Below are 12,623 nucleotides of genomic sequence, written 5' to 3'. Positions count from 1 at the left end.
GTCTCCAGATCATTCACACTTTGGTGCACCTAGGCTCAAGTGTGGGAATTAACCATTTTTATTTATCACGAAGTGCTTAGATATTTTATTAAGAGTATATATAACATTATTTTTATGATTTAACATTATGCTATGGTTTAGATGTGGCTTGCCCCCAACAAAACTCATGTTGAAATTTGATTCCAATGTGGCAGTGTTGGAAGGTGGGACCTAGTGGGAGGTGGATCCCTCATGAATACAGTAATGCCCTCCTGCAAGGGTAAGTGAGTTCTGGTTCTCATAAGAATGAATTAGATCCTGAAAGAGCAGATTGTTAAAAAGGGTCTGGCTTCCTTGGTTTGTCTCTCTTGCTTCCTGTCTCACTGTGTGATCTCTTTGCACATGCCCACTCCCCTTCCACTTTCTTCCATGAGTGGAAGCAGCCTGAGGTCCTCAGCAGATGCAGCTGCCCAATCTTGAACTTCCCAGCCTACAGAATCATAAACTAAATAAATGTCTTATCTTTATAAATTACCCAAGCTTAAGAATTCTATTGCAGTAACACAAAGCAGACTATTACAATCTATCAGGCACTTTTCCCATTACTTTACATATGTTTCCTTACTTAGCACCCACAACAAAATTACTATTATCATCATTATGTGTATGTGTGTGTGTGTGTATATATATATATAACAAATGAAGAAACTGAGACACAGCAAGATTAAGCTGCCATCCAAAGATCATACAGCTGACAAGTGGCTGAGCCAGGATTTGAACCCTAGAAGTCTCGCTCTAGGGTTCTGAAGTTCAAAATCTTAACTGCTACACTAAGCAAGTTGAGACAACAGGCCATATTCTAGCACTGTTGACTAAGGGGAACAAAAGATTCATCACAATTTATAGAGTAACAGCACAGGGAAGCAGAAGAGCATTTCATGGTGACATCTGGCTGCAAGAAAAGCTGGGAAACGTAATTGTGTTAGTTGGGGTTTCCCCAAAAGTAGACCCTGAAATAAGAACTTGGGCATAACTACTTTACTTAGGAGGTGCTTCCAGAATATAGAAGTGGCTGAGTAATAAAAGTGAGTCAAGGGAAGAAGAAAAGCCAGTAGACGGAGTGTCATTGAGCTTCTTGCTGCTCTGGGTATCTAGGGTTCAATCCCACAGGAAGCCTTTGGGGAACCTTGTAGAGCACAGCTGAGAATTAGTCCATCCAAGGAAGGGGAGGTGGCAGCCTCCATCACCCACTTCCATCCCTCATTGACTGAGGGCAGTTGTCCCTGCAGGTCCAGATCGTGCCCATACTTGTCCTTTCACAGCTTCAAAGAAAAAAGAATAGAAAGACTCCATGTGTACTTGATGCCTGAACCTGTCGTCCAGGGCTGCCATGAGGTTACCCGGACTGCAGGGCAGCACCATGAAGCATCACAAGCACCTGAATAGGAATCTTGATTCTGAGTGGTCTGTGCACTGCTAAAATTCAGGAACTTACTACTACTAAAGGAAGAAGGAGAAAATGAATTTGGGAATTTAATTGGTGGTCTCTGTCAAATACCCTTTGACTTTTATCTTTAATTTTTTTCTCAGAAAAAGCCACACACAGGGACCTTAAAACCAGTACCATTTAAAGATTGGGGCCAGAACTGCCTTTATATTTCTGCCAATCATCTCCACAAGGAAAGATCTCATGCCACATCTAGAAAGAGGCTTTATTAAGCCAGAGCTTTGCCTTTAATATTTGTTGGAGCAGCTAATGTTCCTGATACACTGTATGTCTCTCCAGGTTCTTTGTCTGTCTTAAGTGATATCTGAGCAACTCTCATAAGCATTACACTCAGATATAGGGAAGATGAGTTAGCTGTTGCTGCATGAAAAACCACTCCTAAACTAAGTTTAAGTGGTTTAAAGCATGTATTTTCCCTATGAATCTGAAAAAGGAGTTTCTCAATGGGGACAGCTCATCCCAGCTCCATGTGGCATGCTCAAAGAATGGGGCAGGAATCTTCTGAAATCTCACTCATATGGCTGCTGCAGATGATACAGATGATGAGTGGCCAATGTGGGCTGTCATCTAGGACCTCAGATAAGGCCTATGGCCAGAACAGCCTACAGTGGCCTTTCCACGTGGTTGGGGGCAGGATCCAAGGTCAAGAGTTCCAAGAGGGCCACTGAAAGTTGTATGACTCCTGGGACTTATCCTTAGAAGTTACACAGCATCCTGTTCACCTAGTCACAGGCCCACCCAGTGCCAAGAAAAGGAACACGGGGGATGGGGCATGCTGATGGGGCCATATCTGGAAAATTCAATGTGTCACAGAAGGCATCAGATTTCGACAGGCTATTCCTACCAACTACCTGTGTGTGTGCGCGTGCATGAGCGTTTTAACTGTGTGTCTCCTTTAATCCACTTATACCCATGCCTAACATCTGACCTTGGAAAAGCCCTTTCTCTCTCCATATCACAGGCTGTGGGACACCTTGGGAGGTGTCAGGCTTTATTTAATACTTTTTAATAAAATCTGCAGAGCTCTGAGTGTTATAAATCATGTGCCAAGAAGTTTCAGCTTTGAGCTTAATGGCAAAGCTAAAACAAAATGACTTCCTCTTGAGTTTCAGTAATTTATTAACCTAGAACTATTACCATTCAGCAGTTTCCAAACCTTTCTCTCTAATAACCGTTTTATCCTGTTAGTATACTTTATGAATCTCTTCGCCTTTTGTTTCTGAATGAAGAAATCCAAATTATCTTTCTCTGATAACCCTAAGTATTTACTTTGTTCTGGAGTCTGCTTGTTACAGTTCTCTTCTCTGATCAAGGCAGCTTGCCCAGTCTCCTTCCTTTAGACCACACACCCAAGTATAGCAGAGATCCACATCAACATAGCATAGATCCACACCTAGCACAGTCCTGGCCATAACAAGCTTATCAGTTAAGAATTCATTTGGCTGCAAGTAATCAAACTCTTAACCCAAGGGACACATCTGTTTCACATAATACACTGATGGTTCCTGCTGCTAGTGGTGATAGACTGGCTTATGACTTACCAACTCTCTCACTAAGAGAAAACAGAAAAGCTACACAAAATATATGAATATGTTTGTGCTTTCAGAGAGCTACCAAACCAGTGAGGTCTTAAAGAACCAGATCCCAGAGAGAAGAAAGTACAGTCTCATTGAATTAGTACAACAGAGAGAGAGCAGGCACCAGCCCATCAGAATGGAGCAGAGTCCTGGAGGACAGATGGTCTTCCGGACGTTCACCCTGTAACTATTTGAGGTCCTGGTGATACCAGGGGAGGGGGTTATGAGGCAGGTGTGGCAGTGAAGGAACACTCTTGGGGGCTTCAGGGAAATAACTGTGTACCAACTAGTAAAGAAGTGTTTCCAAATATACGGGTACAACTGGAACCCATGTATCTAGACGAATTGATCTACCCTCCATACATCTCACAGAGGCAACAACACCTATCAAATCCAGGTATTCAAAGTGCCGCTTCTACACAATATAACAAGTCCAAAGAAGTTCCTGAGAGGGTTTGATTAAATCAGATTTGGATGAGAAAATTCACTGGAATTTAGAGAGCATGGTTAAGAGCTTGGAGAAAAAAAAGAGCATCCCCAAGTCTTCATCTGGCCATGAAACAAGTATGTATTGCCTGGTGCTTGCTTGAATTATTGGTGGCCTCCTACATGTGTGGCTCCCAGAAAATTGAGAAGCTTCCCAGACCTGGGTGTTGCACTCAGCTCCCTGCCAGCCCCACAAATCCTCCCTGTGGCAGAAAGGCACTGGGCTAGCTGCACCTGTGAAGTGTAATGTTTCTGACCCCAGAACAAGTTCAAGAGTTGCTGCTGCATTTCCCAACCCAGATGTGCCCTTGGGAAATGGGATCTGATGGAAACGGTGAAATGGCAGCAAGCAGGACACAGTCTGGCAATCTGGAACATGGAGCTGCCTGGAGAAGCCAGGTGCTGCGAAGGAGCTGGTTAGGTCTTGCTGGGAAAGAGGGCGGCTGGTGTCTCCAAATGCTTGAGAACTTGCCTCCTGTTTAAATTGGAGGCTGCACTGAGGGCCAATTTAGTGGCACTGCTTCAATTATACATTTGTTTTTGAGAATAATTGTGTTTCAAAACTGACCTATGAATTTTTGAAACGTTGAAAGAAGAAGAAGAAGCAAATCTCCTCTTAGAACCACCAGTCTCCCTTAAAAAAAAAAAAAAAAAAACTATTTTAAACTATTTTTCTTTCCCATTATATTTTGGCTTGACCTTTAAGTAAAGACCTTTCTCAACCTAGCAGCCATTTTATTCAGCTGCCTGACTTGAGAAAATGTTCCCTCTTTGTCAAGTTCTAAGGCATTAAGCAAATGTTTGCCTAACCTTTGCTTCGAGCATAATCTTACCTTTTAATAAAATGCACCCAAAAGGCTGTACGACAAGGTTTTCATAACTCTGAGTCATGTTCCTACCAGAAAGTGGAGGAATTAAAGAACTGTCTTGTTTGAATAGTCAGTCCTAGCTTGATGAATTTGAAAGTGACAGGTGGCTGGGAATGGTAAAATGCTTTGAATATGAAATAGAGAGAAATAGTATTTCTTCTTCCTGCAGGGATGTGAGCTTTCAGAGAGTTCTGACCGAGGGCGGCTTGAAACGTCTGCTACTCTGAAGCGGAAGTAGCCTGGGATAAACCTGAACTATAGCGAGGAGAAATATTTGTTTCAACTTTGTTCTTTTATTTGGAGTGTGGAGTGTGAAATGGGAACCTGAAAATAAATTTTTCAATTATTTTGCTACTGTGCTTTCCACTGTCACTTCCCCACTGAAGAAAGAATTGGAAACCGAGTTGGTCAGAATCTGAGAAACTCATGGGCCACGTTCTACTAGTGGGTAGTGTCTCACTTGTTTACTGTTCCTATAAAGGAATACTTGAGGCTAGGTTATAAAGAAAAAGGGTTTGTTTGGCTCACGATTCTGATGACTAGAAAGTTCAAGGTTGGGCGTCTGCATCTGGTGAGAGCCTCAGGCTGCTTCCACTTACGGCAGAAGGTGAAGGGGAGTCACTACGTGCAGAGAAATCACATGGTGAGAGAGAAAGAAAGAGGAAGAGGGGAGGTGCCAGGCTCTTTTCATCAACCAGTTCTTTCAGAAACTCATAGAAGAAAACCTCACTTCCTCCCCCAGCCAAAGGAGGGGATTAGTCTATTCATGTACGACCTGCCCCCATGACCAAAACACCTCCCTTTAAGCCCCACCTCCAACACTGGGGATCAAATTTCAACTTGAGGTTTTGTGAGAACATCTAAACCATAGCAGGTGGACACTGCAGGGCCAAGAGGGCATGCAGCTATGTCGACACCTTTTCTTTCATCTCCTGTGCTTTTGAGGGCCAGGTATTCTTCCCAGGTCCTTCCCATGCTCCATGCTTTCAGCAGCTTTGGACAGGATCTGCCTATTAAGGACAGAATCAGTCATACATTTGGTCTTCGTACTGGCTTCCCCAAGAAGCAGACGCTGAACTAAGGATCTGAGTACAAATAATTTATTTGGGAGATGATTCCAAGAAACATCAGTAAGAGAGTGGCAAAGTGAGGCAGGGAAGAGATAAAAGCCACAAAGGGTGGGTGTGTTATCAGCAAAACCATTTCTGTGGGTCCCCGAAGCTCATTCACTCCAGACCTCTGGGAGACAGTGGAGACTGCACACCTAAGAGGTATGCCCTCACAGGGTGGAGCGTACTGATATATTATTATCCATCAACCCCTGTCAGTCATTGCTTAACAGCCCTCCCAGGGGGGTGTTCATTGCCTGCACTTCCAAACTGCCATGAAAGTATAGAGCAAACTCTGGTGACCATAAATGCCATCTGACAAAGAGATGTGGGAGGTGTGGACCAGGTGTCAGTAGCACCTAATCTTCTTCCTCTCTATTGCTTTAGTTTCTCCATCTGTAGTTGACAGCATCAGCCATTGTTCTAAATGGCTAAGTGAATCCTGTTTTACAGACCAGGTGACTTAGATTCAAGGAAGCAGGAAGTAGAAAATCCCATGTTACTTCCCAGGCTGAGCCCCATCATTGAGTCCACCCTATGCCACAGAAGCCCTTTTTTGGGAGATGCTGGCATCTTTGGGTGCTTATCTAATGGTTAATTAAGGTGACAGTTTGCAGCCCACTGGGTTCTTTCACCTTGTGGGTGCCCCTCCCTGGGCAGGTCTCAGGAGCAGAGAAGGCACAGAGTGCAGGGTTTGGGGTGATCAAACCGACTTCCAATCCTCAGTATGTATTTTAGCCATCTCTTACTTTCTTAGTTCAGATCGTCTATTTTGAAAAATGCAGGGCAGGAGGTTTTGGGGAGAAGAGTGGGGAATGTTTTATTTATTCTAACCTTAAATTTGATAGCAACATCAAAAAAGGTCATGCAAGCCCTATTCAAACTCAAAACCAATAACGGGCTGGCCTAGAACAGGGATTAAGTTTAGGATTCATTCAAAAGCTATGTTCACAGATGCTTGGAATATGAGATAAAGTAACACGTTTCAAATGAGGCTTTGGGTCTCCAATTACACATATATTTCAAACAACTCACAATTCTAATAGATGAGAACTGCATGATCTCTTTCTCCCTGTCTTAAAATTGATGCACTGAAAAGTACTTCGCACATCTAGTTATTAATGTTCAAATAAATTTTTCTCTACAAAATGAATAGTGTCAACATTAGACTAAATGTGCAGTGTTTAAATTTTAATTGTATCCACAGATGCATAGAGACTCTATAAATATAATTGTGTGCCAAGGAAGCTCTTCTGAGAAAGGTTAAACAGGATGACAATAGCAAAGGAGGGAAAATAAAGGAAAAAAGAGATCCATGTTGGGAAGAGACAGCTGGTGCTATTGAAACCGACACTGCGCACATTACAGAGGGGTAAGGAAGCACCATTTTTACTTGAAAAATGATAAGATGCTGTAATCATCTTTGGGAAGAAGCTGTAAAGCTAGGAGGACATGATAGCTGTTTGAAAAGCAATTAAGCAATCTCCTAGAGGAGATGGAAAACAGGCCCAAGAAGAAATGCAAATAAGCCTTCAGACCCCGGTGTGTCAACCCTTCACACCGGGAGGCTTGCTGGAGCACATGAAGGGCATTTGGTGAAATGCTAAATCAGGAGCCAGGATGTGCACAACTCGAGCATGAAGCAAAAGGAACGTGCTTACAATCATCGAGAAGGGGAATCGCCAGTGCTCATTTGCAACAAGCAGAATGAAGGTTCTGTCTTGACAGCTCTGCCCAATGTGATGAGATGTGTGCCAGGATAAGCCTGCACAAATCTATTTTTCAGGTACCCAATGGCTTGTTACTGAGCAAATATGCCTCAGAATGAACTTAGAAAACAAATGCACACCCAGATAATTGCTTAGGCCTTTCAGCATTTATCATTCTTTCAAAATTCACTGATTGATTAATATCATCTCTTAGAGTAGGGTTTCTTAACCTTGGCACATTGTCATTTGGGTCCTGATTATTCTTTGTGAGGAGCTGTATTGTGCTTGTAGGATGTGTAGCAGCATCCCTGGCCTTTACCCACTAGATACTCCCTTCAGTTGGAACAAGCAAAAACGTCTTTGGACATCACCAAATGTCCCTCGGGGAAGGGGAAGAGGGGAGGAATGAGAGGTCAAAATAGCCCTGAGTTGAGAACCACCCTGTTAGATGAAGTAGAAATCCAGATTTACGTTTGTTTAATCATATTCTGGCAGGGTGTTGTGGACAGCTTGTGGGTCTTGCAGCCAGGTTATCTGGCTTCAAATCCCTGCTTCCAGAGTGAATGACTTGAGACACCAGGTTCTGTGCCTTCCAACCACCCCCTGGTGCCCCTGGAGGGAACTACAGGTTGTGTTCATTGTTTTCTAGCAAGTTTCTACTCTCTGAGCTCAAGGTGCTATTGCTGCTTTTCTATAAATGGAATAAATCAACTAAAACTATCTAAGAACTCGGCAGGGCTCCATATCAAAACAAACATACAAATAGGTTTGAAAGTGAAATGTCAGCTTTCCCCTAATATGTGAATTTTCAAAATCAATCAAATTTACTATAAGGTTAGCAAGAAAGGCATGTTAATACCCATATCTATGCCATGTGTCAGGCAGATTTTAAATTCATGTGTGCTAAGAGCGAGGGTAAGTCTGGAGAGTACCTGAGAAGGCAGCCCTGACAGTGAGAATTCCAAATGCTGTTGAGAACCGCTCACACCCTGGGTTGTTGATTCTGGTCCAGAAATGTCTCTCTGGATGCCAGATCTCAAACTAACCACTGGAGGTCATCCTTGTCCCAACAAAGCTTCTCACTGAAGGCTGACGTGCATAGCAGAAAGTTTCAGCAGAAGCAAATCAAGGAGGAAATGTGAGGCTGTATTAGCGACTCGACCCACAGAGGATGTGGCAGGGACTAGATTGTGAAAGGATGAAATGGAATGAAATGAAATGAAAAGCCACCTTGGGCAGAGCCAGTAAAGTCAATGCAACACCCAAATGCCCTTGAATGCCATTGTAGTGTGTTTTCACACACCTCCTGGCTTCGGTGGTTTTTATTGCCAATGCCAGAACTTCCAGCTGCCTTCAGACCTCTTTGTCTATAGGCAAAACTGCCTAAAATGTTGCTTTCTCACCAAAACCCTGAATCCATAACTGACAGGCCACAAGAAAGCTCAGCTTCCTCTCCTTAGGTCCAGGCAACTCTGAGATGTAACTTTCCAGCTCCCAGAGGTCCCTGTGGGATCAGGCACAAACCAGCCACTATAGGACCTTGCCTGAGATTGCAGCTTGTCTGAGATTCCTCCCCTTCTGTGTCCTGCAGTCCCTCTCTGCCTTACCTATTTTCCCTGGGAGTCATTATTTGATAAATCATTGTATATAAATCCTCATTCCAGGGTCTGCTTCTGGGGAATCTGACCCAAGACCCTGGTTTAAAACTTGATGCTCAAAACTTTTGATTTCTTTCCCCATGATTGTCTACCTGGCTGCTTCAGGTAACCGTGGGATTTGGGAACACATATTACCTAGAGTAGGCTCTGTGCCCCTTGGCCTTTTCCTGCAGGACAGACCAGCATTGCAAGTCTATTCCCGGGCCTCAGCAGGCTCAGTTGACCTCTCCGTGTCTACTGTCCATCACAGCATTGGCTAAAGTGGTTCCCAGAAACCAATGTGTCTGCTTGCAGTTCCTGGGAATTCAGGCTTGAACTTTGTCTGCTAATCCATTTGTGGCAGCACTAAGAGTAGTAATTTGAAGCCCAGGGAAAGATCTAAGAGCAGATAAAAAAGATCCTTAAGTTAGTTCAGAGTCATGAGGGGCAAGGCAGGTGAAGGAGCTGGAAGAGATCTGACAAGCCATGAATGGATCCAGTGAGAGGGGAGGGTGCACACCTGTGTGGGTGTTTCAACTGCGTAAAAACCTGGCTGTGACTCAGGATTTCTGCCTTTGGTTTGTAGAAACCTAAACACCAGCATTGCCTTTTTTTTTTTTTTCCCCCAGTTCAACATAGCATTGCTCAAACAAATCAGTGTTCTCGTCTCAACTGATTCATTTGGCCAGAATAAATTCACAAGCTGAAGTGAATAGAGAAAAGGGAGGGAGAGCCAGAAGAGATGGAAGGAGGCAGAAGTGGTGAGATATTAGCAGCACCACCTATTTTATTACCCTCACAACATGCTGACTTTAGCATAGTGTGCACTTGAGAAAAATGATTAAAACAGTTGCTCACGTGTGACAGAAAAGTAATTTCCATTTAGAAAAATATTTAAATCAAAAGATGGGGAGCATTCTCTTTGTTAATGATGGGCTAGTTTACACAGAGGGTAGATTATACAAAGTATGTGGATCAATATATCATTCTTCTGATTAAGTTACTGATATACTATGATATTTGCAGGGGATGCAGCCGAGAAGATCTTTACGTGGTGAAATTGTGTTTCAATGGTATAACAAGGAATATTATTAGCTTTTTTCTTATTGTTTTCACCATTTTCAGATAGATGAGGATGAGTGTTGAAGAAATGAGATTTTTTTTTCCTAGTGCATTTGATCTTATTTCTTCTCTTCACTCATAGCAGAAATACCCACCTCCTCCAGAGATTAGTTTAAATACTACATGAATAAGCTGAATATTTCCCTGTACTAAACCTGATCCCTGAGGATATTCACATCCCCTCAGCCAATAAACATGAGAAGCAGTGATGGGCCCCATTTATCTGAGGTCAGAAGTGGGTGATGCTAGAGAGAATGACACTCTCATCTTCTAAGCTTAGGAAATATACCATGGTTTTCTAAAACTTTACTGCACAAAAACTGCTGCTGAATTTAGTCACAGTGTTCATTGTGAACAAAGAACTAAGTCATCTGTGACTCACATATTTTTCACACAGACTATGTCTTCACAAAAGCAGTTCAGGAGTGGGAAGGAGGGATTGTAGGGCGATGGCGACTACAATAACCCACGTTTCTTCTGGTAAAACTCTACTGACAATTCCGACAATTACTTCAGTTATCCCATTTCACTTTGCCATTTCACATAGCAATTCTGAAAAAAAGCCCTTGCTAGGCCTGCTTCAGAAAGGGTCTTATGAATTCCTGGCCAGGCATTTAAAGGACTGATTTCTAATCTTAACATCTGATGGGAATTCTGATTCCCGGCTTACCTCTTACAGTTTTGCAGAAAGCAAAAGTAACAGTTTCAACCACATGCTCCTTGAAAAAGAGGCATAACTTTTAACAAAAGGAGTCTATTACAACAGCAATATGCCACCTAGTCTTCAGGGAGGAGCTTATGGTGCTTTCAGCAGATAATTGAAGCCCTGCATTAAATTGCTCTTTCTTGCCATTTCCTGAATGTTTGTTCCCATGAAGTAGCCAAGAAAGGGAACTCAAAAGCCCATCCACTGAAAATGAGGTGTCCTGCAGATGTAAAAACCCATTAACTAGGTCATTATTAATAGTTTCTACAGCACTATAAATGTTTTATTCAAAAGGATCACTAGCTGCTGATGTATTAGTCATCCCAAGGACAAGTGCTCACAGAATTGGCTACAGTTGAGTGAGGTCACCATTGGCTGAGTGTCGGACAGCAGGGAGAGTAGAATGGCCTCCTGCCATTTGCAACGTTATTCATTCCAGGATCCAAGAGACTGAGGGAGAGAAGGACTGAAGGTAGGAACATGGGAATGTACAAGAGAACAAGACCTTCCTGGTTTGTTCTCTTTTCCTAGTACCCATCCAGACATTAAGAATAACGTTTCTCAAGAGACAGAGAGAGAGAGAGAAAGAGAGTTTTCATCATTATGCAAAGTATTAATAACATGCCTTGCAGACCATTTGAGAAAAAACTGTGGAGAAAAACAAGAGTGTTCTAGAAAGAAAACATGCTCAAGATATACTTTTAATTCACTAGAAAGTAGTCTAGTTCTTCAAACGTTTCAAAATGTCTTAAAACCCTCTCATTTTAAAATTTAATTTTACTACCATTTATTACATAAAACCGTGTACTGCGTACATGGTTATTTTACATGCAGTATCTAACTTAATCCTCACAATTATCCCAAAGTTGGTTACCCCCCAAAGGCATAACCCACTTTTTAGATAAGTGAATTGGGAAGTAAGTGGTTAGATGAACACGGTCCCACAAACAAAAGAAGCCTGAGCCATCATTCCTCACAATGTGGAATAATTCCTGAGGTTCTGAGACCTATAATGAACCCCACTTCATGTCTTCCACTGACATTTGCACAATATGAGGAAACCAGTCAAACATAGCCTATTCAAATCACTCGTATTTATTATAGGATTACTTTAAAAAGTTATATTCAAAATAAAATCATGAAATCTCATAATCTATCCAGAATAAACTCATTGGCATGCATCCCACACCCATGCATACATTTTTGGAGGATGATATGGTTCGGCTGTGACCCCACCCAAAATCTCACCTTGAATTGTAATAATCCCCATGTATCAAGGGCGGGACTAGGTGGAGATAATTGAATCACGGAGGCAGTTTCCCCCATACTGTTCTTGTGATAGTGAGTGAGTTCTCACTATCTCACTAGATCTGATGGTTTTAAAATAAGGCTTTTATAAGGGACTTCCCCCTTTGTTTGGCTCTCATTCTCTCTCCTGCTGCCATGTGAAAAAGGACGTGTTCGCTTCCCCTTCCATCATGATTGTAGATTTCCTGAGGCCTCCCCAGTCATGTGAAACTGTGAGTCAATTAAACTTCCTTTCTTTATATATTACCCAGCCTCAGGTATGCCTTTATTAACAGCGTGAGAACAGACTAATACAAAGGAGTAAAAGCCACAGTACCTCAGTCTCCAGATGGGCACCTGTTGTGGTCTATGGAGGCATTCTCTCTTCATTTTGCTTTGGATCTTGCACAAGACTCTTTTCAGAGTGAGGTTCAAAATTTCTAACCAGAGACTTGGACTTCTAGCATCAAGAAAACAGAGGGACAGAATACACGTCTATCCTCATAGCAAGTGTCATCAAGCTATGGAAACTCAAGGTGCTTACACTGTGGTGAGAAACTCTCTTTTTGAGATTGGTTCCCCCAGAAGTGTTGTTACATGAGCTATGGAGAAGACAAACATCCAAACCATATCAC

This window comes from Theropithecus gelada, chromosome 10 (assembly GCF_003255815.1).
Source record: "Theropithecus gelada isolate Dixy chromosome 10, Tgel_1.0, whole genome shotgun sequence".
In the NCBI taxonomy this organism is placed as follows: Eukaryota; Metazoa; Chordata; class Mammalia; order Primates; family Cercopithecidae; genus Theropithecus; species Theropithecus gelada.
This window is presented reverse-complemented; position numbering follows the sequence as displayed.